Consider the following 21,731-nt stretch of genomic DNA (forward strand, 5'->3'; position numbering starts at 1 on the left):
TATGGGTGTTGGTAGAATGTATGGGTGTTAGAAGAATGTATTAGTGTTGGAAAAGGGTATGAGGCATATAAGTATTGTCAGAGTATGGATGTTGGAAGAATGTATGGGTGATGGAAGAATGTGGGCGATGTAAGGGTGTTGTGAGAATGTTTGGGTGTTGGAAGAGTGTATGGGCAATGGTGAAATGTACTGTATGGGTGTTGAGGAATGTGCAGGTGTGGTGTTATGTGAGTTGTATGATGAGGATAAAAATTACAGTATGTGAAGTGAGTGAAGCAATGGATGCTGAACTAAGGCTGAAAATTAGACAAAGAAACGAGGGGTGTTAGCGTGACTAACGATTATGATGTAAGGATGGGCGCTTGGAGAAGTCATAGGGTGGGTAAGAGGTGTGGATGCAGTGGAAGAGATAGGCTAGTGCAGGAGTGTGTTAGTGTGGACGTTCACAGTAGACGGACATGAGATTCTTGTTGGACGGGAAGAGATGACGGGTCCACAGAAGGGAGGCGAGGCGAATGGACAGGGAAGACGAACGAAAAATCAGATTACTTGATGGACAGGGCGATGCAGTAATGGACAATGCGGTGATTTGGAAGATGGCATCCCTTGCAGACGTACAGGAAATGCTTGAAGGACGGGAAAAGTGGATGAAGGTCAGAGAGGGATGCAAGGACGGGGGATGCACGAGAATCGGACAGAATAATCAGACGTAAAAGCACAATATTTGGTTGACGGAAACACTTATGCCTGATGGATGAAAGAAGAACATAACAGACGAACAAGTAGAGTGAATGGATTGCACTATTTTGTTTTGTCCTGCCTATCTGCCAAAGATTTAAATCCGCCGAGGAAAGACCTCGTTGTCTGAAAGTATCCATAAAACCTTTAAACACGATCCCTATTTTTAAACTATATTCTTCTTAAAACCAAACAATTCTTAACAGATTAGGAAAGACCTATATGGGTTAAGATATAATCAGTCCTTCAGTAAAATTATATCCTGGTAAAAAGTGATAAATACTGTATAAATGGGAACAGATTATTCACGCAGTAACATTTCATGGCAAAAAAGTTACGCAAAATACGAAAATGGAATAAATAAATCTCAGGCTTGCAACTACTTGGTCTAAACTGAAGAAAATTGTCTGGCGTTAACTAGAATACAATGTTAAACTTGCTTCGACTATAAGGGGGATAAACGTGACAGGGTTAACGATCGGAGGCTCCTATGACTGACCTAAATCGTCTGGTGACAGCTGGAACAATCGTCTGATGGTAGCGACAACAAAACTGTCTGGTGCAGCAGCAAGAAAATGATAGAGAAAACATGACAATCGTAAGGTCAGTACCCGAGTAGAGCTGCGAAAATGGAGGGATCTGGCGTGACGATTAAGGAGATATGGACATAGGGAAGAGGGAATTTAAAAAAAAAAAATGTGTGGGGGGAAGTAATGAGCGCTTCCTCCGCGACCAGCAACGGCCAGCATAATGGAGTGCCAATCTGAGTAGTCTCACTTATGTACACACACTCAAAAGTATCGTTACACCTACTGCACGATACAAACTGACACCACGAATGAAACGTTTGATAACTGCCTTCCTCCAACCCTACTGAGACAGCTGGATTGTTCAGTACAAAACTCATCGGACCTCCCTGTAACGGTACTTTTTTGAGTGTGTGTATTTGTACTAAAATTGCATCCATAGAACTAAAGTATTAGAAAAGAATATGTACTGGACAACTATGAATACATACATAAACATACATACTTATATTTACTACGAGCGAGATTGTTTTTGTTCAACTGAGAAATGAGCGGCCCGACACGACACGGCCCGGCCGCGATGGTTTTCAGAGGCCAATAACTTTTCTATGTGAGATAGGGAAGAGATTCTTTCAGCAGGTTGTAGATACATTCAATAAATTTTGTTTTTAGTCATATATTTTCTCATGAGACCAAAGAAACCCCTTGGAATCCCAGTTTTCCAAGGGAATGTACCGAGGTTTTCAACTGACATGCTCCACTATGAAATCGAATTAAAAAAAGATTTCCTGCTGTAACACTGTGTTTTCTTGCATGGATTCAAACAATTAAATATCGGATATTACGCTCATAATTTTATATGAACGTTTTTTCTATGTTTAGGAGGTGAAATCAACAAGGGTAATCGCCCCATTTGTGGGTTTTATCATTCGATCAATATGCACATCCAGAGAGAAAACGTGAGAAAGTAAATACTTCAGATCAATTATTCTTCTGTTATTGTTCAACTACCTCACCAAAAACGTTAAAAGTTTACACTAAGACGAAATTATGACGATAGGTGTACGTACAAACGCTCGCTTGCTCGTCACGTGTTCACAAAGCGCACTTTACTGGTAGACAGATAGATAGATAGATAGATAAATAGATACAGAATGACAGATGGACAGACAGATAGATATCACAGATACGAGTATATAGCTATGTATTAGTTTTACTTGTCACCCAATTATTGTCCTCGATATCTTTTATCAACCTGCCCTCATTCCGAACAGTCATCCATAATCAACCTTTCCCTCTCCCTCCTTATAATCCATCAACTCCTGCCGGACCTGGACACAAGCTGTTTCTATTCCCTCGCCTTTCACGCCATCCCCTGCCACGCCCCAAGGCATCGGTCTGTCCTTGTGACCTTCTGACACCTCATTTCCTGACATTTGATTTATCCTCATCCTATTTCACCACTCTTGTTTCTCTTTCCCCTTTCTCATATTTTTATTTCTTCTTCCACCTCTTTCTCCTTTCCACTTCCTGTTGTTTTTTCTTCTTCCTCTTTCATGTTTCTTCCTCGTCCTGCCTATTGTCCTTGTCCTCTTTCCTTTTTCTTCTTACTTCTCTTTTGCCTTGATTCCACAAACTCTTTCTCTTTTCCTCTTTCTTCTCTTCCCTCTTTCTTTTTGTTTCTTTCCCTTTACTTAAGTCCCTTCTCCTTCTTTCCTCTCTCCTCGTTCCCTTTTCCAGTTCCTTCAATTTCTTATTTCGCCTTCTTTCTCTTTCCCCTTTCTTCCTCCTCTTACCCTTTTTTTCCTTCTCTTTCCCCTTTCCTCTTTCTTTGCATATTTTATTCCATGCTCTTGTACCGTAACTGTTTCTATATTCCTTTTCCTTCAAATCCCGGTATTCCAAATCTTTATTTCAGCTCAAAAAATAAAACTTTCTCTCACACACACCTCAGCCTCCTTCTCTTTACATTCCCTTTAATATCATCAGCTTTTCTTCTCGCCAGGGACCACCACCACTGTCAGGACTCCTCCTCCTCGTCGTTCATACGTCTCTACCATATTTTGGCCCCCAACTTCTACAGAAAGCATGAGGGTAAGGGAAAATAAAATCCCCGTCGTTCAGCCTAAACTCACCCCTTTTTCTTCTCTCTTCCTTTAATATTCATCCCTATTAATCCCTTCAGGATTTATTTTTTATAAATTCTCACAACTCAATTTTGATGGCAATTCCTACACTGAATAGGTGAAAATAATAAAACCTATCCCTCTCCTAGCTCTAAACAGCTTTCTCTGTTCCCTTATCTTACTACTGAACTCCCTTACTCCTCTCCAGCCTCTTCTTACTCTGGTCTGTTCCTCATGTCCCTAAACGAAGATAACAAACCGCTTCCTCGAGCAGATCACTCACTCCTCCTTTGTACTCTCCCCTTCTCGTTATAAGCACTCTTACTCCCTTCAAACTCCCTTCATTTTCCCTCATCCCGACGTCCCTACTCTGACCCCAGTTCATGCATCAAATAATGGAGAATAAAGCTCCCTATGTCCACGATCTCGTCTTCTCTATTTCCTTTTCTTGCTAATCATCGCCTGTTCTTTCCCTCCATCCTACATCATCAGCCTCCTTCCAACACCTATGTCGAATAGAAGGAAGCAATCCCTCTACCAGATCTAGTCCTCCTCTATTGTTTCGTTAGTCTCCCAATCAACACTCTGACCCCCCCCCCCAGCAACATCTCATCTCCCCCTTATTGTCAAACATCCGCTGGAATTCACAAGAATCCCTCCCTCCCAATATACCATTCTTACAGACATGACCTTCCTCCCCTCCAACTTCTATCCCTTGCCATCAACCTCTCACTCCCGTACTCTCGCATTTAAGTGTTATACCGAATCCATAAAATAGACTGATAGGTAGGTAGGTAGATGGACATAAAGATAGAAATATTTCCACTCTCAAACCTTACTGACGTTTCATTATACCCCTACAGTAATTAAATTTCTTATTCGGTATCGCGTCGTTTCGTATCCACGTTACTTTGTAACAAGCCGTGTCGTAAACCGCGTCATTTCACAACTAGGACGTTTTATACCAAACTCAGAATTAGGAAAGACGAGGACTACTTTGATGGAAAATCTTAACACTGTTGCTCCAGCAGGAAAAGCCAAACTCCCATTTTGCACCTTTATCAGCTTGCTGTAACGACGAATCCCTGCTGCTGGATATCTACTTTTGCCTACAGTGTATTCACTTAACTCAGTCATCTGGGACGAATGAATGGACGCCCATCTGTTTCTGGGCTCCTCGTGACTGGCTTTAAGTGAATGGGATATACTCACTGAGGAGAAGATTCGCAGAGTTTAGAGAAAAAGCTACCAAGCAAAGTAGGGCAGATCTTCAGCATGTGGGACAGTTATGAAACGAGCAGTAAGACTACAACAGATGATGCCAAACTGATACGTATTTTTTTTTTAATACTAGTCTGTGAACTGTGATAAATTCTTAAACAAGACTAATGTTACGATTATTCTTATGTTCACAATTAAAAATAAATCAAACTGTTAACGTTGGAATATTGTTCGAGATTACATAATTATAAAATAACTTCCGATATCTGTGATTATAATATATAGTACTTCCTGCAACAACAATCAAATGTTTATTATGTGACGGTACGAGATGACAGTGGTATGAACTGGCGTCGTTACGAAATGTATTAGTACGAAATGACACGAAACGACAGTAAACCTTATTCCCACCAATGCTCTTCCCTTTCGTTCGTCTCTCCACACACCATCACTCGTAGGAAAAAAAAAAAAAAAATGAACCAGACCTCTTCCTCTACTCCCAGTCATCAACGGTTATTTCTCTCAAACCATCCCCTCATATCCCTGTCACGAACCATAAAAACAAATAAATAAATCAATCAATCAATCAAAGGTCTTGTCATTCTCCCCTCTCCTCTTCTTACCCTCCTCCCCTTCTACTCCTAATCATTAACCTTTATTACTCTCACACCTCTCCTAATCCCCCATCCCCAGACTCCCCTACCACGACGCTCACCAATCCCCACATCCCACACACACACTCCCTGACGCCACTTTCTTCCCTCTCCTCACGTCACCCTCCTTTCTTATGCTCCGGATCACCAGCTGAACCTCTCCCCGCTTATCATCCCCACATACTCGTACTGTGTCCTATAACAAAATAATTCCTCTCCCTTTTCAGTACTTATTACCAGTCACTGAAATAACAACGCTCTCTCATGTGTCTCACGTCCCTACACCCCTACCACAACCCCCCCCCAAAAAAAAAAAAAATAAATAAATAAAATCCCTTCTTCCAGCCCTCATTCTCTTCCCCTCCCTCCGACTTCATCCTCTTTTCCTTCTACTCCCTTCATCCTCACACAGCCCTACTACGTAAAAAAAAAAAAAAAAATCTCTCTTCCCCTCTCCTAGACGTCACTGCCCCTTTCCCCCTTCCCCTCTGGTAATGACTCTGGCCATTTCCCCTTTCGCAAGCCCCACAAACCCCACATTTCCATGCCGGTGCTGACTTGTCCTCGCATGTCTCATTCCTCCGTCCCCCCACTTTTTTTTTTCTTTCTTTTCTTCTATTCCTCCTCTGTTTGTCTATGTTTCACCAGGGAAATCTGCTTTATCAGGCTTGTGCACTTATTCACTTTCTGTTTCTGTGTCAGATGCCTATATTTTTACTGTCTCTGTTTGGGTTTGTGTCTAGGTTTGTGTCGCTCCGTGTCTGCGTGTTTCACTGCTCCCTTACTTGATTCTTCTTCTAGCTGTCTACGCTATAATTTCTTCCATTATATCTTAGGGAATCTGCTTTGCCAAGTTCTTGCTATGCTTGTATATTCATTCATCCTCTGTTTCTGTCTGTGTCTGTCTTTTTAAATCTTTGTCTGTCTGGGTATGTGATATATTTCCCCGTCAGCGTGTTTCACTTCCCTCTTTATTTGTAATCCTCTCTTGCTTCTCTACGTTTTCATCTTCGCTTACTTATCTAAGATTCTGCGTCATCTGGCGCCTACGTTTGTATATTCATTCATTCTGGGTGTCTGTCTGCCTGTAAGTCTGATTGCATGTCTGCCTGTGTGTATGTCTCCTTGTGCGTATAATATGCATTTCTGGCGGCCTGTCTGCATGCCAGTCTCTGTTTATCTATCTGACGGCCTTCCTCATGCCTACCCCCCCCCCTCTCTCTCTCTCTCTCCTCCACTCCTCCTGAAATTCCCATCCCTTCAAATCCTCCCCATTCACATACACTCCCCCTCCTTCCTCCTCTTTTTCCATAGTTACTCTCCCCCAGTCTCCTCCCATTTCTCCATCTCCCTCAGTTTTTCCTCATCTCCCCCTCCCATTCTCCGCCTCCTCCTCTTATCCCTTATTCATATATCTCCCATTTCTCTCAATTTTCCTATCGTCCCTGTCTCTCCTTCATTCTCCCCTCCATAATTCATCAGTCCCTCCTCTGTCTCTCCCGTCTCAACTCCATGTCTGTCTTCCCACATTCTCCGCCCTTCCATCACCCTTTGTCCTTCACTTTCTGTTCTCCCTTCTTTCTCTTATCTTTTCCATATACTGTATCTACTGTCCCGGTTTTCCATATTTCACTCACCCCTCCTTTTCCATTAACTTCCCCTCACACTATATATCTGCTTCTCATATCTTCCTCTCATTCTATCTCTCACCATCCTGTCTCACTCTTTCCTCTCTGTCATCCTCTACTCCTACATTCTTCCCCCCCCCCACCCCTCTCTCTCCCCCATATCCAGGTTCCATATTTCCCTCTCCATCAATTTTCCCTCCACTATTAAATTTTCTCTTCCTGATCTCCCATTCCTCCGCCTCTCCCTCTCCTTTCATCTCATTTCCCCACCAACTCTCCCTCATCCTCATGCATTTGTCACCCCTCCCTCTTCATCAGTCTCCTCTCCTACAGTCATTTTCCGTACCATATCTCCTCCCCCCTCTTCTCTCTCTCTCTCTCTCTTCTAGCCTTTCTATTCCATCACCTCTATCCATCTTCATGCCTCTCCAACTCTCATTCTGTCAGTCTCCCTTATCAAAATCTCCCTTCCTTCTTATCTCTCCCTTCTCTCATTCTCCCCATTCACTTTTCCCACACGAATTCATTTCCCACTCTTCCCTTTCCCAGTCTCTCTCACTCTCCTGCCACACCTCAACCTCCCTCACCTCCTCAATATTCCTCTTCCTTCCCATTGCTTCTACAAATATCCTCTCCTCCAATCTCTCCTCCTCTGCTCTCATTTCTATACATCTCACTCCTCCCTTTCTCTCTCTCTCCATCTATTATCTCTCATAACCCCCTTTCCTGATGTCTCTTCCACTCATCTCTCTCCATCAGTCTCACACCGTACCTCGCAGTCTCTCCCTTTCTCTCTCGTACCAGCTCTTCCCTACATATCCCTCTTCCTCCTCTTTATCTCCATCAGTCTTTCCTCTCACAATCCCTCTTTCTCCAATATCTCCACTCGTATCTTTATTTATTCTTCCTTCCTCTTCTTTCTAGTGTAATAATTTCCACTACCCCATTCCTCTCCCACAACACCGTCTCCATTAAGCTTCCCTCTGACGAACATCTTCCTCTCTCCTCCCATTTCTTGCCCCCTATATCCCTCACCCTCCCTGCTCTCTCCCTCATCACCCTCCTGACGCAACAATTTCCCCTCATCTCCTCACGCCTCGAAATATGATCAAGGCAAACGCCCCCATGTTTTGCCCGACGAACTCCCGAAGCATCATAGAAAACGGGACCGGGCTCTCACTGTTACTGCTGCAACTTCCTCATACATAACTGAGATGAGAGAGAGAGAGAGAGAACGACTTCCATCTTTTATCTACTTTGCATATTTGGTCCACTATCTCGAATTGCAACGTCAGTTCCCTTTGCAAATTCTAATATATTCGGTTCCCAGCGGACGGGGTAAACATCCATAACTGTTCCGATATAACACATACTCCCAAAGTCTCTTATTATCATACGTTTCGCAACAAAGGTCATCATCATCCCACGCAGTATTCTGTGCCTACGCAACCAACATCATTCCTGTCGCAAGCATTAATATATTCATCATTAATGTACCAAACTATTGCTTTCATTATCGCCATCAACATGTGAAAATTATACGCATCAAAATAAACCACGCCACACTCAGCCTACACAGCTCCCATCATGACAGTCACAATTATTATCATATTTATCATCAGTAATGTACGTAGCAGTCGCAGTCACTATGGCCATCACCGGGTGGAGGTTTGTACAGCATTTTTTTTTATCATCTTCAATAAAATATACCACGCAATAAATTATTCCCTTCCCACATAACTACTAACATTACTGTCCTGTTACTACACCCATCAATAGTCATCTGCCTACCATCTTCATCATCACCATCATCATATGAAGGATTATGCCACTATTCCCTCTCTTGAATTTTCACCATAATATGAGGATATCTGAGTCAAAGAGGCGAATCAGCCATCCATCACCTTTTGAATTTTATGTTAACTTTTTCATGGTCGGTACGTCTCTGGTATTCTACGGAAGCTACCACCAGACGATTTTATTCAGCTTAGAGAAAGTAATGGGAGCCCGAGAGCTTTAATACGGGTATAATTAGTCCGCTTATAATCTCAACGAGAGTAGTATTGCATTCCAGCTAACTTTAGGCGATTTTATTCAGGTGAACTAGATACATTAGATCCCATGAGTTAGAACAGTTTGACCAAAAATCCTAAACAGACCGTGGCATACCTAATCATCAGTACTGTTGCTTCGTTACCAGCGACATAAGTTCAGTAGCAGCTCCTACTAACAGTACCTTCAAAACAACTTTATAGTAAGACATATAAATACTTACCCCAGACGACACCAATAATATATCCTTTACTTCATCCTGACCATCCACGCACCATAGCTTTACTCTGTTCACTTTACCCAGGTCTAAAATCGCCATCACTCCATCCTGACTGCTGAGCTGTAGCAACAGAATAACATAGAATATGGCGCTAGTCACGAACAGGTTCAATGGAGAGGGTGCTGAGCCGTAGTATTGTTTTATTCCGGCACTGAGCTACGGGAAAGAAGCTGCAAAAGGACGAAAATCTTGGTCAAGTTTACGTGAATGACCTACAGCAGCACTAACGCATTCTTTAAACTTCTAACGACGATATAAATCTTAATTATCTTACTCCCACTGTCACCAGGCAATATATTTCGCTTTAAGCCTTGCGTTGTGTAATAAAAAACTCCAGCACCTCACTATGTAAGATTGAACTCCAATATATATGCAAGACATCTTAATAATGAGTGGTCTTCCGTCGAATTTGAGTAATGTTACTTTCAAACGACAACTGAAATCCTTTTTGTCAAGCCACAGTAAGACGATTTCCCTCAGATTTGGATTGGTCTCTTGTTATCTAGGAGTCATAAAAATGTCTTCGGTAATCCACTAACTAGGACAAGATGCTGAGCCAATTTATTCCTGCTCAAGCCAAACGATTTTATCCAGTTTACAAGAGGTTTCCCGTCGCCAAAATGTTGCCCACCATCAACACTACCATGTGCTCTATTGCCAGCCTCCAGTCACACAGATGACCACAATTTCCCATCATCACCACCAGCACAGTTACAGTCTCTTACCAACATCATCACCACTATCTCCTACCACCATCAACACATACTGTAATCACAGGCTGCACAGCTACTACACCCACAGACCATCTACTACACCCACAAACCACCTCCACCAAGAAAACAAAGTCCTCAAAGTCAAAGATCATCTAGACATGAGAGGCACCCAAATTCTCGACGCAGCCTCCACAGACCCACAACATCCACTACACTACATGGCAACACATCCATACACACCAAGGAACATAAAAAAAAACCCACCCAGCACACGAATACTGTCATCGCTCCCCCCTCCCGCGCCTTAGACCAGCTTCCAGAAGCATATCCATACTCAAATCACTCGCCGCTCTATTCAGTCACTTAAAGACAACACAGCTGCATGCACGGCCTCCCAATATCCACCCTTCTGAATCCTATCTCCCTCGTGAGAACAGGGTCCACCTGGCCAGGCTGAGATGTGGGCATCATCCAGCCCTTTTAAGTTATCAGAAAAGGCTGGATGACTCCGTTGCTGATGCCTGTCCAGGATGCAACACAGCACCCCATACTATTAAGCACATTATGGAAGACTGCATTGCACACAATCACCTACGCCAACAACACAACATACACTCCTTGAGAGCTCTATGGGAGAGCCCGGTCTCGGCCATGGCCTTCCTTACGGACTCGGGGCTGTTCGGCCAGACTGCCTAGGGAAGAACGACTACTACTACTACCACCATCAACATTACCAGTCTCCCACCACTACTACCATTACCACTATCTCCCACCACCACAATCATTACCACTATCCCCTACCATAGCCATCATTACGACTATTTCCTACCACTAAAATCATTACAATTATCTCCATCACCACTATCACCACTCTCCAACCATCACCGCTTTTACCACTACCTCCTACCACCACCACCATTACCACTCTCTCCTCCCACCACCACCACCATTACCACTATCTCCGACTACTAGCAATACTACCACTATCCCCTACCACTACCACCACCACCACCATTGCCACTATTTCCTACCACCACCACTTACCACTATCTTCTACTACCACCAACACTACCAGTCTCTCACCACCACCATTACCGCTACCTCCCACCACCACCACCATTACCATTATCTCCCACCACCACCACCATTACCACTATCTCCTACCACTACAATCATTATCACTACCTCCTACCATTACAATCATTATCACTACCTCCTACCATTACAATCATTATCACTACCTCCTACCATTACAATCATTATCACTACCTCCTACCACTACAATCATTATCACTACCTCCTACCATTACAATCATTATCACTAACTTTTAACACCACTTCCAATGCCAATATTTCTAAACCATCACATTACCCGTGTCTCCTTTCACCACCACATACGCCGCCACCACCACCACCACTACTGCTATCTCTACCTCACAGTAACCATTACTTAAAGATATCCCACCATCATCTCGATCATCACCATCACCATATTTTCCTATAATCACTCTCGTTACTATGAACTACTACCATCATCACAACCACTGCTACAATATCAAGCCATCAGTACCACCACTATCACTATCACTGCCACTACCTATTATGACCTGCACCACAAGAACCGCTATCAGTACCACCACCAATTCAACAAAATCTTACTACCACCATCATGACCTCAAAAACATTATATACCACCACCATTACCACTAACAACACCCACAACCACAACTCTCTGTCACCACCGCAATATCGCACCACCACCACCACCACCACCACCACCACAATCTCCTACCGCTAACACCACCATCACCACTATCTTTTCCCGCCAATACCTCTACCACACGGTCGCACTAACTCCATTACCATCAGCACTATCCCTTACCCCACCATTATTACCATTATCTTTCACCATCATCACCTTTACCACAATCTCGTTCCACCACCATTACCGCAATACCCTACCACGATCATCACCATTACCACAATCTTGTACCACCAGGACACCACCACCACCACCATTACCACAATTACTACCTTCACCCGTAGCACAGTTTATTACTACCTCCAACACCATCTGGAAGAGTAAACAGAGATACAACATCAATTATAACTACAGCTCCTCGCACCTCTCTCTCTCTCTCTCTCTCTCTCTCTCTCTCACGTTATTTGTGATTTATTAGCGTGTTCCTACTCCGATCTATCCTTCCGCCGCTGTCAGACCTCTTTCACCACCCTCCTACATTGTGTCTCTCTCTGTCTCTCTCTTTCCCTGCCCCCTCCTCGTCCCTCCCTCCTTATTTTTCTTCTCTTCTCTGCCTCGCTATTTACGACTGCTTGTATTTTATCTCTGATCATAACTGAAGTGGGTCAAAGTAGGGCCGTAACTGTTATTCCTCCCAGTGAACATTTCTAGGCTTAAGATGGGTAAAGTTCTTCCATTATAGAGCAAAGGTAAAAAATAAAAATAAAAATAAATAAATAAAATGCTGGCTTCTGCGGTACTCCTGCCTGACTCCTCTGTAAGGCACACTTCCCCCTGAGATACTTCACAGACGTAACAATTAAACTTTTCAAATAATAGTTCCAGGCATTCTATCTGTGCTCTTTTTTAGGGAGAAGTTTTCCAATTACGAAAAGAAATTTGACGGAGACAGATATTGACACGCTCACCTTAACAGAGAATATATATAAGTTTAATCTGATCAGTGTAATGAAGTAAACGGGGCTCTGTAGTATGGGAGGAGCTACTCACAGAAATGACTCGGCGTGGACAAAGAGAATAAGTCTGTCAATCGCTGTTATATAAGAGCAAAATGCTGGGGTTGGGTGGCTGTTTTTTTTTTTTTTTATGTGAGGAAGAAGGAACCAAAGGCAATGAGCCAGCAAAACTGTTCCTTCCAAGAGAAAAACAAAATACAAGAGAGAGCCAAATTCAAGATCCATTCATTTCGAGATGCCTGGACACACTGGGTTTGAAAGACTGGAGATCATAGGAAGTAGGAAATACAGACAGAGGGAGACAGTTCCAGAGTTGACCTGTTGCATAAATGAAGGACTAGGAGTAACGGTTAACTCTTGCATTAGAGAGTTGGACAGAAAATGGGTGAGAGTTTGCTGCTAGACGGGTGCTATGCACCCGTCGTAGAAGTGGAGGAATGCATGCAAACAGTTCAGAGGAACAGTGACCATTGAAGCAGCGATAGAAAAGAGATAAAGATGCAACATTGCGGCGAAGAGACAGAGGTTGAAGGGAGTCAGTAAGAGGGGGAGAGTTAATGAGATGAAAAAGCCTTTGACTCCACCCTATTGAGAAGAGCTGCATGTGGAGAGCCTCCCCACACATGAGAGTTGTGCTCCACACAGGGGCGGATAAAACCCCTGTATAGAGTCAACAATTATGCAGGGGCAAAGAAGGAACAGAGTCAGCTTAGCACACCCAATCGCTTGGAAGCAGATTTTACAAGAGATGTAATATGATCTTTCCAAGACAAGTCCCGAGCAAATGAAACCCCAAGCATGTTCAACGATGATGCAGGATTAAGTTGATTATTATTAAACATATGTAGGTATACCTGTGGAAGATTTTGTCGAGTGACGACTTGAGGTGCCTGGAACCACTGTCTGACTCTCTTCTTCTTCATTTCTGCAACATTCGCGGCCTTTCCTCTAACTTTCGCTCTGTTGAGCACCACCTCTCCTCCTCTAAACCTCACCTTCTTTTTCTAACGGAGACTCAGCTGTCTGAGGCAACTGACAGCAAACCCTTTTCTGTATCCTCCTACTTTCTCTATACTCATTTCAAAGCCAAAGGTGGCTGTTGTGTATATATACGCAACAACTTATCTTGCTCTCGTGTTCCTGAACTCGATTCTTCTGAATTCTCTACACTCTGGCTTCGGCTTTCCTGTCATTCTCTGACTAAATATATCTGTGCTGTTTGCTTATCCTCTAATTCAACTGACTATCAAAAATTCTTTGACTATCTTCCTTCTACGGTGGAACACATTCTATCCATTTCTCCTTTCTCTGAAATCTCCTTTCTTGGAGATTTCAATGTTCACCACCACCTTTGGCTCTCCTCTCCTTTCACGGATCCACCTGGTGAACAAGCCTACATCTTTTCTATCCTTAATGACCTAGAGCAGCTTGTACAGCACCCTACCCGTATCCCTGACCGCCTCTTCCTCACAACTAATCCTTCTGCTTACTCTGTTAATCTTTTCTCTCCGTTGGGCTCCTCTGATCACAACCTTATTACCTTAACCTGTCCTATCACTCCGGTACGGCCTGTGGACCCTCCAGGGAAATGTCGTCTGTGGCATTTTGGAGCCGCGGACAGGGAGGCCCTCAGGCAGTACTTCTTTGATTTTCCCTGGAATGATTATTGCTTCCATGGCCGGGAGCCATCTGAGTGTGCCTTGCGCATTACGGAGGTTATTCTCTCGGGCATGGAAGCGTACATTCCTTTCTCATATCCTTTGACTAACGCAAGAAAGCCTTGGTTTAATCACGCTTGTTCTAATGCTGTCTGCAAGAAGGAGAGGGACTACAAAAGGTATCAGAGCCAACCCACCCCTGAATCACATCATCTTTACGTTTCTGCCCGGAATCGTGCTAAGTCTGTTCTTCGCTCTGCTTAAAAATAATTTCATCCATACTAAATGCTCTCAACTCTCCATCTTGAATTCTTCCTGCTCCTTCTGGCACCCTGCCAAAAATCTTTCTAACAACTTTACCTCATCATCCTTCCCTCCTCTTTTCTACTCTGATGGCTCTGTAGCTATTTATTCTACTGATAAAGCAGATCTTTTCGCTCAGACTTTCTCCTCCAATTCCACCTTAGACGATTCCGGTGCTGTTCCTCAATCTCTTCCCCCCTCTGACTTCCTCATGGCTAACATTAAAATTTCTTCAGTTGATGTATTTACTGCCATCACTGGCCTCAGTACTAACAAGGCATATGGGCCTGATGGGGTCCCTCCTATTGTTCTCAAGAACTGTGCTTCTGTGCTTACACCCTGCCTAGGCAAACTTTCGACTTTGTCTATCAACTTGTACCTTTCCTTCTTGCTGGAAGTTTGCCCTCATTCAGCCAGTCCCAAAGAAGGGTGACCACTCCCAACCCTCCAACTATCGTCCAATTGCTTTAACGTCCTGTATTTCAAAAGTTTTCGAGTCAATTCTCAATAGAAAAATTTTAAGGCATCTTTCCTATCACAACCTTCTTTCTGATCGTCAGTATGGGTTCCGTCAGGGACGCTCCACTGGCGATCTTCTCACCTACCTTTCAGACTCCTGGTCATCCTCCTTTCGGGACTTTGGCGAAAGCTTTGTCATTGCACTTGACATCTCAAAGGCTTTCGATCGAGTCTGGCATAAATCTTTAATTTCCAAACTGCCCTTCTACGGTTTCTCTCCTTCTATCTGTGCCTTAATCGCTAGCTTCCTTTCTGGTCGTTCTATAGCCGCTGTTGTAGACGGCCATCGTTCTTCTGCTAGATCTATCAACAGTGGTGTTCCTCAGGTCTCTGTCCTATCACCTACTCTCTTCCTTTTATTCATCAATGATCTTCTAAGCTGTACATCTAACCCTATCCACTCATATGCTGATGACTCCACCCTTCACCTTTCCATTCGGTTCCCTCAGCGCCCATCTCAACAGTTACTTCAACAAACAAGGGATGAGGCTATGGCACACCTAATGTCTGACTTGGCTCGTATCTCTGACTGGGGTAAAAATAATATGGTTGTTTTTAATGCATCTAAGACTCAGTTCTTACACCTATCAACCCGACAAAATCTTCCACAGGTATACCCACTAATGTTTAATAATATTCAGCTTAATCCTGCATCATCCTTGAACATGCTTGGGGTTTCATTTACTCGGGACTTATCTTGGAAAGATCATATTACATCTCTTGTAAAATCTGCTTCCAAGAGATTGGGTGTGCTAAGCCGACTCCGCTCTTTCTTTACCCCTGCACAATTGTTGACTCTATACAGGGGTTTTATCCGCCCCTGTGTGGAGTACAACTCTCATGTGTGGGGAGGCTCCCCACATACAGCTCTTCTCAATAGGGTGGAGTCAAAGGCTTTTCGTCTCATTAACTCTCTTCCTCTTACTGACTCCCTTCAACCTTTGTCTCTTCGCCACACTGTTGCATCTTTATCTCTTTTCTATCGCTACTTTAATGGTCACTGCTCCTCTGAACTGTCTGCTTTTTTTTTTTTTTTTTTTTATGTGTCTGACTCTGGGCATAGGCTTCACAGCCTGCTATCAAGGCCCAGCAGTCCTCCTACATACCATACACCTCTACATGTCACCATTTCGGCACTAACACCCACCGTCCATATTGAATACATGCTAGGGCTGTCTCATACAGGACTTGTGTATTGGTATTAGCGGGGGTATTTTTACATGTCGGCGGGTCTTCTGGTAGATCAGTAAAGCCTGATTGAATGAAATTCAAATCCTTAAACTGTTCCCTGCCCCAGCCGGGATTCGAACCTGGATCCGTTAGGACTACAGGCCACCTCTCTACTGATTGAGCCACCGCCTCCCCCTTGCATTCCTCCACCTCTACGACGGGCGCGTAGCACCCGTCTGGCAGCAAACTCTCATCCCTTTTCTGTCCAACTCTCTAATGCAAGAGTTAACCGTTACTCCCAGTCTTTCATTGATGCAACAGGTCAGCTCTGGAACTGTCTCCCTCTGTCTGTATTTCCTGCTGCCTATGATCTCCAGTCTTTCAAACGCAGTGTGTCCAGGCATCTCAAAATGATCGGATCTTGAATTTGGCTCTCTATTGTATTTTGTTTTTCTCTTGGAGGGAACTGTTACTGCGGGCTCATGGCCTTTGGTTCCTTCTTCCTTGCATAAAAAAAAAAAAAAACTGAGTCTTTGATGCATTAAAAACAACCAGATTATATTTACCCCAGTCAGAGATATGAGCCAAGTCAGACATTAGGTGTGCCATAACCTCATCCCTTGCCTGTTGAAGTAACTGCTGAGATGGACGTTGTGGGAATCGAATGGAAAGGTGAAGGGTGGAGTCATCAGCGTATGAGTGGATAGGGTTAGATGTACAGCTTAGAAGGTCATTGATGAATAAAAGGAAGAGAGTTGGTGATAGGACAGAGCCCTGAGGAACACCACTGTTAATAGATCTGGGAGAAGAATGATAGCCGTTTACAACAGCGGCTATAGAACGACCAGAAAGGAAGCTTGAGATGAAGGCACAGATAGAAGGATAGAAACCGTAAGAGGGCAGTTTGGAAATTAAAGATTTATGCCAGACTCGATCGAAAGCCTTTGAGATGTCAAGTGCAATGGCAAAGCGGTCGCCAAAGTCCCGAAAGGAGGATGACCAGGAGTCTGAAAGGTAGGTGAGAAGATCGCCTGTGGAGCGTCCCTGACGGAACCCGTACTGACGATCAGAAAGAAGGTTGTGATAGGAAAGATGCTTTAAAATTTTCTATTAAGAATAGACTCAAAAACTTTCGAGATACAGGACGTTAAAGCAATTGAACGATAGTTAGAGGGTTGGGAATGGTCACCCTTCTTTGGGACTGGCTGAATGAGAACAAACTTCCAGCAAGATGGAAAGGTACAAGTTGACAGACAAAGTCGAAAGAGTTTGCCTAGGCAGGGTGTAAGCACAGAAGCACAGTTCTTGAGAACAACGGGAGGGACTCCATCAGGCCCATATGCCTTATTAGTACTAAAGCCAGCAATGGCAGAAAATACATCAGCTGAAGAAATTTTAATGTTAGCCATGAGGAAGTCAGAAGGGGGAAGTGATGGAGGAACAGCACCGGAATCGTCTAAGGTGGAATTGGAGGAGAATGTCTGAGCGAAGAGATCTGCTTTATCAGTAGAATAAATAGCTACAGAGCCATCAGAGTAGAAAAGAGGAGGGAAGGATGATGAGGTAAAGTTGTTAGAAAGGTTTTTGGCAAGGTGCCAGAAGGAGCGGGAAGAGTTCGAGTTAGAGAGTTGAAAGCATTTTGTACGGATGAAATTATTTTTAGCAGAGCGAAGAACAGACTTAGCACGATTCCGGGCAGAAATGTATAAAAGATGTGATTCAGGGGTTAGTTGGCTCTGGTACCTTTTATAGGCCCTCTCCTTGTTGTGGACAGCATTAGAACAAGTGTGATTAAACCAAGGCTTTCGTGCATTAGTCAAAGGATATGAGAAAGGAACGTATGCTTCCATGCCCGAGAGAATAACCTCCGTAATGCGCGAAGCACACCCAGATGGCTCCCGACTATGGAAGCAATAATCATTCCAGGGAAAATCAAAGAAGCACTGCCTGAGGGCCTCCCAATCCGCAGCTCCCAAGTGCCAGAGACGACGTTTTTTGGAGGGTCCACAGGCCGTACCGGAGCGATAGGACAGGTTAGGGTGATAAGGTTGTGATCGGAGGAGCCCAACGGAGAGAAAAGATTAACAGTGTAAGCAGAAGGATTAGTTGTAAGGAAGAGATCAAGTATGTTAGAGCTCTCTCCAAGGCGGTCAGGGATACGGGTAGGGTGCTGTACAAGCTGCTCTAGGTCATTAAGGATAGAAATGGTGTAGGCTTGTTCACCAGGTGGATCCGTGAAAGGAGAGGAGAGCCAAAGGTGGTGGTGAACATTGAAATCTCCAAGAATGGAGATTTCAGAGAAAGGAGAAATGGATAGAATGTGTTCCATCGTAGAAGTAAGATAGTCAAAGAACTTTTGATAGTCAGTAGAACTAGGAGATAAGTAAACAGCACAGATATATTTAGTCAGAGAATGACAGGAAAGCTGAAGCCAGAGTGTAGAGAATTTAAAAGAATCGAGTTCAGGAACACGAGAGCAAGATAAGTTGTTGCGTATATATACACAACAGCCACCTTTGGCTTTGAAATGAGTATAGAGAAAGTAGGAGGATACAGAAAAGGGTTTGCTGTCAGTTGCCTCAGACAGCTGAGTCTCAGTTAGGAAAAGATGGTGAGGTTTAGAGAAGGAGAGGTGGTGCTCAACAGAGCGAAAGTTAGAGGAAAGGCCGCGAATGTTGCAGAAATGAAGAAGAGAGTCAGACAGTGGTTCCAGGCACCTTGAGTCGTCACCGGGAGAGGGGCCGAAGGTGGGGGCATTTATGGTCCCCCCCCCCCCGGGGACTCCAAGGCTATGTTATTGGACGCCATTTTTTTGAAAAATTTGAAAAGGAAGTGTGGTGTATACTGTGCATGTAGTTTGGTGTTAATAGTAGGAGAAACTTGTATTGGAGAGCATGCTGGCCTACTCTCTGTGTTACTGAGACACTGAAAAAGTTCAGCAAAGGGGGATGGTCGGGACCTAGTCCCGAGGGCTGATGAAACGGGAGCTCCAGCTCTCCCTGTCATCAGCTTTCCATCCACCTTGGGAGTACTTCCCTGCTCGACTGGTGCTACACACTGTTATGTACCCACAGAATGATAATGAGTTGTAGTTTGAGGGATATATTTCGAAACCAATATAATAAGCATACACAGGTGTTATTGACAAAGCCTGGTGGAAGTATACTTGAAAGGATATATGAAGTGGGACAAGCACAGTAGGTGAAGTGTCACACCACAGGGAACGGACTGGTTAACCTATGCTCAGACTCGGAAACATTAAACACTCCTATTACTACTATACCAATAATAATAATAATAATAATAATAATAATAATAATAATGCTACTCACAGAAATAACTCGGCGTGTAAGAGCGAATGGTGGGGTCGGGTGGCTGGTTATGTACCCACAAAATGATAACTGATTGCAGTTTGAGGAATATATTTCGAAACTAATATCATAAGCATACACAGCTGTTAGTGACAAAGCCTGGTGGAAGTATACTTGAAAGGATTTATGAAGAGCTGGGACAAGTAGGTGGATTGTCACACCACAGGGAACGGACTGGTTATTCTATGCTCAGACTCGGAAACATTAAATATACTACTACTATACCAATAATAATAATAATAATAATAATAATAATAATAAAAATAATAATGGTAATAATAATAATAATAATAATAATGATAATAATAATAATAATAATAATAATAATAATAAGAATGATAATAAGCTTAATAACAATAACAAAAATGACAATACTACTACTACTATTGCTAATGATGATGATAATATTAACAATAATAATAATAATAATAATAATAATAATAATACAGGTATAATGACAGAAATAGAAATCGAACCACCCAGCTCCGGACCTGTAGACTGTATGGCAGGCTTAGTGACTGGTGACATCCTGTATACAAGTACCTGCCTGCCTGTGATTTAGTACTTCTTGTGGCAGTGTTTTACCTCCTTTAACAACTTGCTTTATGACCTGTATCAGTGTTTGCTGTGATTCAGTACTTAACATTCTTATGTAAAAGATTAATGTAAAACGATGAGCCACAAAATATGATAGCTTTTCTACAAGTAATTCTCTTTAAAGGAATAGCCATTTTCCACTCCAGCTTTAAAAACCCAGTGCATGATGTGTACAGTTAATAACAAATTGGTTGTTATTAGAGTCAGGAATGTCAGTTGTATGTGTCAAGAGCCTACAGTAGTGTTGTGAGATGATGATTTACAACACTGATCTCCAGGTACATGGGACAGGAAAATTAACAGTATTCTAATTGGCAGAGGAAAAATGAGGGTTGATTGAGGAAATTTTTTAGAATGAGCTGCAGATTCCTCTCCTGTGGCCATTACAGAAAGTAATGCCCATGAACATATAAGGCATTATCCAGATATTAGTATGGACCACTTTCCATATAAAGGGAGGGTGATCTACTACTGTATAATTATTATGTTTGCTGCAGTCTTAAATAGGTAGACATGTAGGTCAGGTACGTATTTGACACATGCATCTAGTATCTCTCAGTGTGATAGCCCAGTAGATATAGTTAATACTTGAGTTAGTTCTAGGTCTTGGATAACCGTGAAAGGAAACTGAAGTATATTTATTTGTACATGTTTTCCTCAGTTAGGGCGTCGGGCTATAGATAGATAGATAGACAGATAGATTTCCTCAGTTCTGCTATATTTCTTCCTCTTTAGCTACTCATGTTTTACCATGATATCAGTGCTTTCATACACGGCACTGAGAGTCTCTCACCATAAGAATATTGGTGAAGAAGTCTGTGCTTAACCTTATATGCACTAATATCATTTAATTTCAGTATACCACGTTGAGTACACCGCTTTCCGTCCGATCAGCAAAGTTATGCAACGTTGGGTCTGGTTAGTACTTGGATGGGTGGCCACCTGGGAACACCAGATGCTGTTGGCATAACGTTCTCCCTACGTGTCAAGTGGGGTTGGTGGAGGATTAGTGCCCCTCCCTGTAAAACAATTAACTCTAAGCCCTTGGCCACCCCGTTTGGGATACATGGAGTCTGGCAATGAATGAATGAATAATACTGGAACCATATTACAAAACAGAGTACCATTAACCTCCGCTGCAGCCCTCCTCCTTTTTACTAGTCCTAAAAAAAACTTGAGCTTACTGTTCGGGTGCGGCCACACTTGCTCGAAACATGTGATCGACGAGATGAAACGAAGTACCGGGTTAGAGCTGCTGTAGTATTCGAGTCAACGTTAGATGGACCCCTGAGCCTCGTTTCCTCAAGGCGATCACATATTCGGGGGCATGTGTGTCCGGGCCTTTTAACGAACATCAGAGTCATTTTCTTACTATGACAATATCGTCTAAATTGTTAAGACAAGGCAAAACATATGTCTTATATGTAATTTATTTCGATAATAGAATGACATGTAGC

At 43.1% G+C, this 21,731-nt stretch overlaps 1 pseudogene; it reads left to right on the forward strand.

Moving 5' to 3' along the window:
* Positions 1 to 21,123: 21,123 nt before the first annotated feature.
* On the forward strand, positions 21,124 to 21,241 carry LOC145393178 (5S ribosomal RNA; annotated as a pseudogene).
* The last annotated feature ends 490 nt before the right edge of the window (positions 21,242 to 21,731 follow it).

The sequence above is a fragment of the Coenobita brevimanus genome, chromosome 23 (genome assembly GCF_032717465.1).
Source record: "Coenobita brevimanus isolate Jiangsu-jjx chromosome 23, ASM3271746v2, whole genome shotgun sequence".
Classification (NCBI taxonomy): Eukaryota; Metazoa; Arthropoda; class Malacostraca; order Decapoda; family Coenobitidae; genus Coenobita; species Coenobita brevimanus.